Here is a 6,000-nt window from a genome sequence, read left to right as displayed (position 1 = left end):
TGAACTTGTGTCCTTGCACATGCTAATAATTGCACTCAGTCAAATGTGTTACCAATCAGCCCCAGTATATGGTTTTAGATGAGATGCTGGGCAGGCAGTTTTAACTACTGTGAGCCATTCCTGATAGTGTATGAGAACGAAGAAGGAAGCACTGACAAAACCATAGGATAAGAGGGGTACAACTACACACAATTCCCACCATCAGAAGTCTGCATCTCATCCCCTCCTATGAAGGCTTTCCTATTCTTTAGCCCTCTGGGAGTATGGACCTAAGGTCATTGTGGGATGCAGAAGGTGGAAGGCTTCTGAAATTGCTTCCCCGCTGAACATGGGCATTGACTGGTTGATCCGTACTCCCAGCCTGTCTCTCTCTTTCCCTAGTGGGGAAGGGCTCTGGGGAAGCGGGGCTCCAGGATACATCAGTGGGGTTGCCTGTCCAGGGAAGTCTGGTTGGCATCATGGTAGCATCTGGAACCTGGAGGCTGAAAAGAGAGTTAACATATAAGGACTCCATTGCCTACCAAACCATTGGTCCATTCTGTACTGATCTGATTGCTGTGAGGGAAAAGTTGGAAAAAACTATGAGCCCTAAACCTGACAAGATCTATGAGTGCGTCTATCAGCAGTATACTGAGCACTGTCCCTGAATTAGGGGGTAGAGCTTGAAAAGATAAACAAAACAAAGTACACTAATGTAGAGATCTGATTTCATTTATTTATTTATTTTTCATTCTGAAGGCTTTTTTATTTTTTTATTTGTAAAATGGAAACACTGACAAGACCATAGAATAAAATGGACACAGTTCCACACAATTCCCACCACCAGAACGTCGTAACCCATCCCCTCTGCTGATAGCTTTCCTATTCTTTATCCCTCTGGGAATATGGACCCAGGGTCATTATGGGATGCAGAAGGTGGAAGGTCTGGCTTCTGTAATTGCTTCCCCGCTAAACATGGGCCTTGGCAGGTCGATTCCTACTCTCAGCCTGACTCTCTCTTTCCCTAGTGGGGCAGATCTCTGGGGAAGTGGGGCTCCAGGACACATTGGTGGGATCCTCTGGTTGGGGAAGTCAGATTGGCATCATGGTAGCATCTGGAATCTGGTGACTGAAAAAAGAGCTAAGATATAAAGCCAAACAAGTTGTTGACTAATCACGAACCTAAAGGCTAGAATAGTGCAGATGAAGATTTGGGGTCTCCATTTTTGGAAATAGCTAGTAGGTGTATTTTAGGTATATTCCAAGGGGCCCCGTGACCTTACTAGTTTTTGACTGAGCCTGACATATGATATGTAGGTAGACCCAGGTTATTGTCTGGGGAGATGATGTCATGGCTAGAAAAAGGGCTAGAAAGCTGGATCAGGGAAGAGAGTAGCTTCCAAATATGGGAAAAGTATATAAATATTGTTAACTGTAAACCAATGATTTGATGTGGGCCCCATATTCAGCATAGGAGCCTTTGTAACCTCTTCATCCCTGTAGGTCTGAGCTCACATTCTATGGTCACGAGTAGGGAACATCCCAATGATGGACCTGGGAGATAGCACAATGGTTATGTATTAGGTCACATCCTGATGTTCCAAGGTACTACGGTTCAATCCCTGGCACTACCAGAAGCCAGAGCTGAGCTGTGTGCTGGTCTCTGTCTCTCTCTCTCAAATAAAATAAGTAAATTTTGAAAACAGAAATCTAAAATTGATTAACGAACTGGGTAGCATTCTATCTGACAAATTTACTGCAGGGATTTTCACAAGATGGAGGGTGTATACACTCAGAAAACAAGAAAGTGTTTTTTACAAAATGTTGTTTATTTTCGGAGGCTCTAGCTGGCCGGGCTAGCTTCACGGGCGGGTAACAGAGACTCGTGGACACACGGCTGGGCAGGGAAGCTGTATTTTTTTATTCAGGAACAACGATTTATAAACTAAGACAAACTAATCACCAAACAGAACTCTCCTGCCTCCTTCCCCCGAGTGCCAGAGTGACAGAGTTCGAGAGAGTGTTTGGCGCCGCCAGCTGGAGCATCCGAAAATAAACAACAACAAAAGTTTTTGTTTTTTCATGTAAAGTCATAGTCTCTAAGAGTGAAACCAAAGGGATATTGTCAGATGGAGTACCTCACTGGCACTGACCAGGAAACTCTAGATTAATCAGTTTAAGATTACACCCCAGGAAGAGATTAAAAGCATACTGAATCAGGTAGGTTGAGTATGGGTAGGGCTTGGAATGAAGGAAGTCATTTGGACCTTTTTTTTTTCCTATTTATAATAAATTAAAACAATGTGTTCATTTTTAATAGCATAACTAGCTCAGCCTTATTTTGAGGCTCTTTTATTTCAGCTTCACTACCAATGGTTCATTCAAGTGCGGGTGCTACTCATTCTGCCTTTTGTCACTTGGGTTGTCTCTGGGATGTGATTAAATTTCTTCTCATTCAAGAAACTAAGGAATGAGAAGAAGTCATCTGATACCCTTCTAGGTTCTTCAGTGTGGGCCAGTTCGAACAAGTGGACTGGTAAGAGAAAAGGTACAGAGAAATTTACTGGGGCAGGGAGAGACAGCATAATGGCTATATAGACTCTCATGCCTGAGGCTCCAAAGTCCCAGGTTCAATCCTCTGCACCACCATAAGCCAGTACTGAGCAGTGCTCTGATGTTTGTGTGTGTGTGTGTGTGTGTGTGTGTGTGTGTGTGTCTGCATCTCTCAAAAAATAAGATAAATAAAATATTTTTTAAAAATTATACTAACAGGTATCCTCTGACATATCAGTCTCAAGTGAGCCAGATATCATGAGCATTGCGAAGGGTTTGGCCTTGGACCTGGTCTTCAAATAGCTTGCTGAAGGGAGGTTATATACATAGCTTCATGACATTTCAGAGTTCAGAGAACTTAGTGTGCAGCTCATTTGGAATGTTCTGTATTGTCAGGAACTTGCCCTTTTTTGACCACTATATTTGATGTCTTTGGAAATTTGAGTCCTGGCTGTTGCTATTCAAATATGATATGAAGTGGCCTCTGGTTTGTTGGTTCCTGGACCCCTGAAGCCAGTCACTTTGTGGTACAATTCCACACAATTCCCACCACCAGAGTTCTGTATCCCATCCTCTCCATTGGAAGCTTCCCTATTGTTTGTCCCTCAGGGAGTATGGACCCAGAATCATGCTGGAAGGATCTAGGAAACCTGCTTTAGATATATTCCAAGGGCCTCATGACTTTACTAATTTTTGACTGAGCCTAATAGCTAACATGAGGGTGGGATAAAAGGTATTTTCTGAGGAAATGTCAGAGTTGAAAATAGTACTAGAAAGCTGGATCGGAGATTAGCTCCCAAATATGGGAAATGTATATACATATTGTTAACTGTAGGCCCCATCAATATGATCTGGGGCCCATATTTAGCACAGGAGCCTGTCTAACATCTGCATCCCTGTAGGTCTGATAGTTTTCAATGACTCAAGTGCAGAAAGCAAGTGGAAAGACCCAAAAAAAGACATCATAAGGCACTTAATCAAATAGTTTCTGTTCAGACCTAGATACCCTCCTCACCTACTTCCTATTTGACTTCCCTCTGTCACCTTAAGCCTAACCTTGTCAGATAAAGTAAGGATTAAAAAAGCTGGATAAGGGCAAGAGACTGGCATACTTTAATGATGGCTCTTTTGGTTACTACCAGGCCACCCCATCATCCAGGGCCTTAGTCAGAGAAGCCTGGGATTCCCATATAGATACGATGGGCATAGACCTCTACTGAATTCCTCTTTCCATCATTGCTGGTAATGTCCAGCAGGAATAGCCTTGTGGGCCTCTCCTGGACCTTGCCCTCAAGGTGAAACAAAAATGGTGGGATCTACCCCATTCTCCGAAGGGAGGATGGGTCAACACACTCTGCCACTCAAGGGAGATGGGTCCTGAATTGAGTGCAGCCTACAGTGTTCCTGGCTGTTATCAAAGAAGACGAGGAGCTATTGTTCTAAAGGTGACATCACTGCCTTTGGAAGGTGAGAGGTAGAGTCTCGTGTTCAAAATGAAGAGAAATAAAGACGAAGGGAACAGCAAGTTAGGTCAGTAGGAAGATTCTAATTTGTCTTGAGCACCTGAGTCAGCTGCTGGTCCCCCCATCCCCTGCACTCACCTCATTGTGTCTGGACCTACAGGGACATTGACAGAAAAATAAAATACTCAGAGGCTCTCTCTCTCTCTCTCTCTCTCTCACACACACACACACACACACACACACACACACACACACACACACTGGAATGTAGCCTTTTTGTTGCTGAAAAATTTCAGCTGATCATCACTATTACTGCATTTCGAGCAAATTTGGTGGGGTCTCGAGAGCAGTATGTGGGCAGCCTCACTCTACTGGTAAGCTATCAATAGAATTCCTCTAACTTAAGTTAAAGCACCTTCCCTCCCACTGGGAGAAAATGTTTCTCCTCTGGGTCTAGCTGAAACACAGAAACATTAGAGAAAAAAAAAATTTTTTTTTGCAAGAAATTGAGAGTGGAGGGGAAGACAGAGAGAGGGAGAGAAAGATAGACACCTGCAGACCTGTGAAGCTCTTCCCCTGTAGGTGGGGAGCCGGGGTCTCGAACTGGGTGGACAGATTCTGGCGCTTAACCCAGTGCACCACCACCATGCCCCCCCAAAGTAAAAAAAAAAAAAAAGCACATTAGAAACAACAGAAAGTGCATGACTTTCAGTAGAAATGTATTTGCAACCAGTGTCTTTAATGTATACTATGAATGCTTGAAAATGCTTATCCTGGGAAGCAGTTACAGAAGTCAGACCTTCCACCTTCTGCATCCCATAATGACCTTGGGTCCATACTCCCAGAGGGATAAAGAATAGGAAAGCTATCAGGGGAGGGGATGGGATATAGAGTTCTGGTGGTGGGAATTGTGTGGAGTTGTACCCCTCTTATCCTATGGTTTAGTCAATGTTTCCTTTTTATAAATAAAATTTTTTTAAAAAAGATAAAATGCTTATCCTTAGAGTCTTATGTGAAAAGGAAATTGAATTAAAAATCTAATCAATATGGGCTGGTCAGTGGTACCCCTGGTTGAATGTACATGTTACCACACACAAGGATCTGGGTTCAAGCCCCCAGTTTCCACCTGCAAGAGCTTCACAGATGACAGACATCTCTCCCTCTCCCTCACCCCTCCCCCTTTCTCTCCTCTCCCTCTCTCTCGCACTCTCCATCCTCCATTCTCCATCCCCCACTCAATTTCTCTCTGTCCTATCATAAAAAAGAAAGAAGATAATTAATTTTAGGGGTGCAGGCAGTGGCACACCTGCTGAAGCACACACATCACAGCGCACAAGGACCTGGGTTCAAGCACCTGGACCCCACCTACAGGGGAAATGTTTCAGGAGTGGTGAAGAAGGGCTGCAGGTGGCTCTCTCTCTCTTTCCCTCTCTACCTCTTCCTCCTTCTCAATTTCTTTCTGTTTCAAATAAATAAATAATAATTAAAACATTAGGAAATAATAAAATTAAAAAATGAAAAGTAATATCTCTGATTAAAAATGCTTGGGACCAAAAAAGTGGGGGGGAAGAGTCAGCTAACATGATCAGAGTTCTGTCTTCTTCAGTAGCAAGCAGGTTGACTACAAACAAAGCTATTAAACCAAGGCAGGTCAAAAACAAAACTTGGACTTCCCTGGACAGACAACCCTACCAATGTGTCCTGGAGCTCCACTTCCCCAGAGCCCTTCCCCACTAGGGAGAGAGAGAGACAGGCTGGGAGTATGGATCGACCTGTCATCACCCATTTTCAGCAGGGAAGCAATTACAGAAGCCAGACCTTCCACCTTCTGCACCCCATAATGACATCGGGTCCATACTCCCAGAGGGTTAAAGAATAAAAAAGCTATGAGGGGAGGGGAAGGGATATGGAGTTCTGGTGGTGGGAACTGTGTGGAGTTGTACCCCTCTTATCCTATGGTTTAGTCAGTGTTTCCTTTTTATATATAAAAAAATTAAATAAAAAA

Source organism: Erinaceus europaeus, chromosome 17, assembly GCF_950295315.1.
Source record: "Erinaceus europaeus chromosome 17, mEriEur2.1, whole genome shotgun sequence".
NCBI lineage: Eukaryota > Metazoa > Chordata > Mammalia > Eulipotyphla > Erinaceidae > Erinaceus > Erinaceus europaeus.
Note: the sequence above shows the minus strand (reverse complement) of the source record.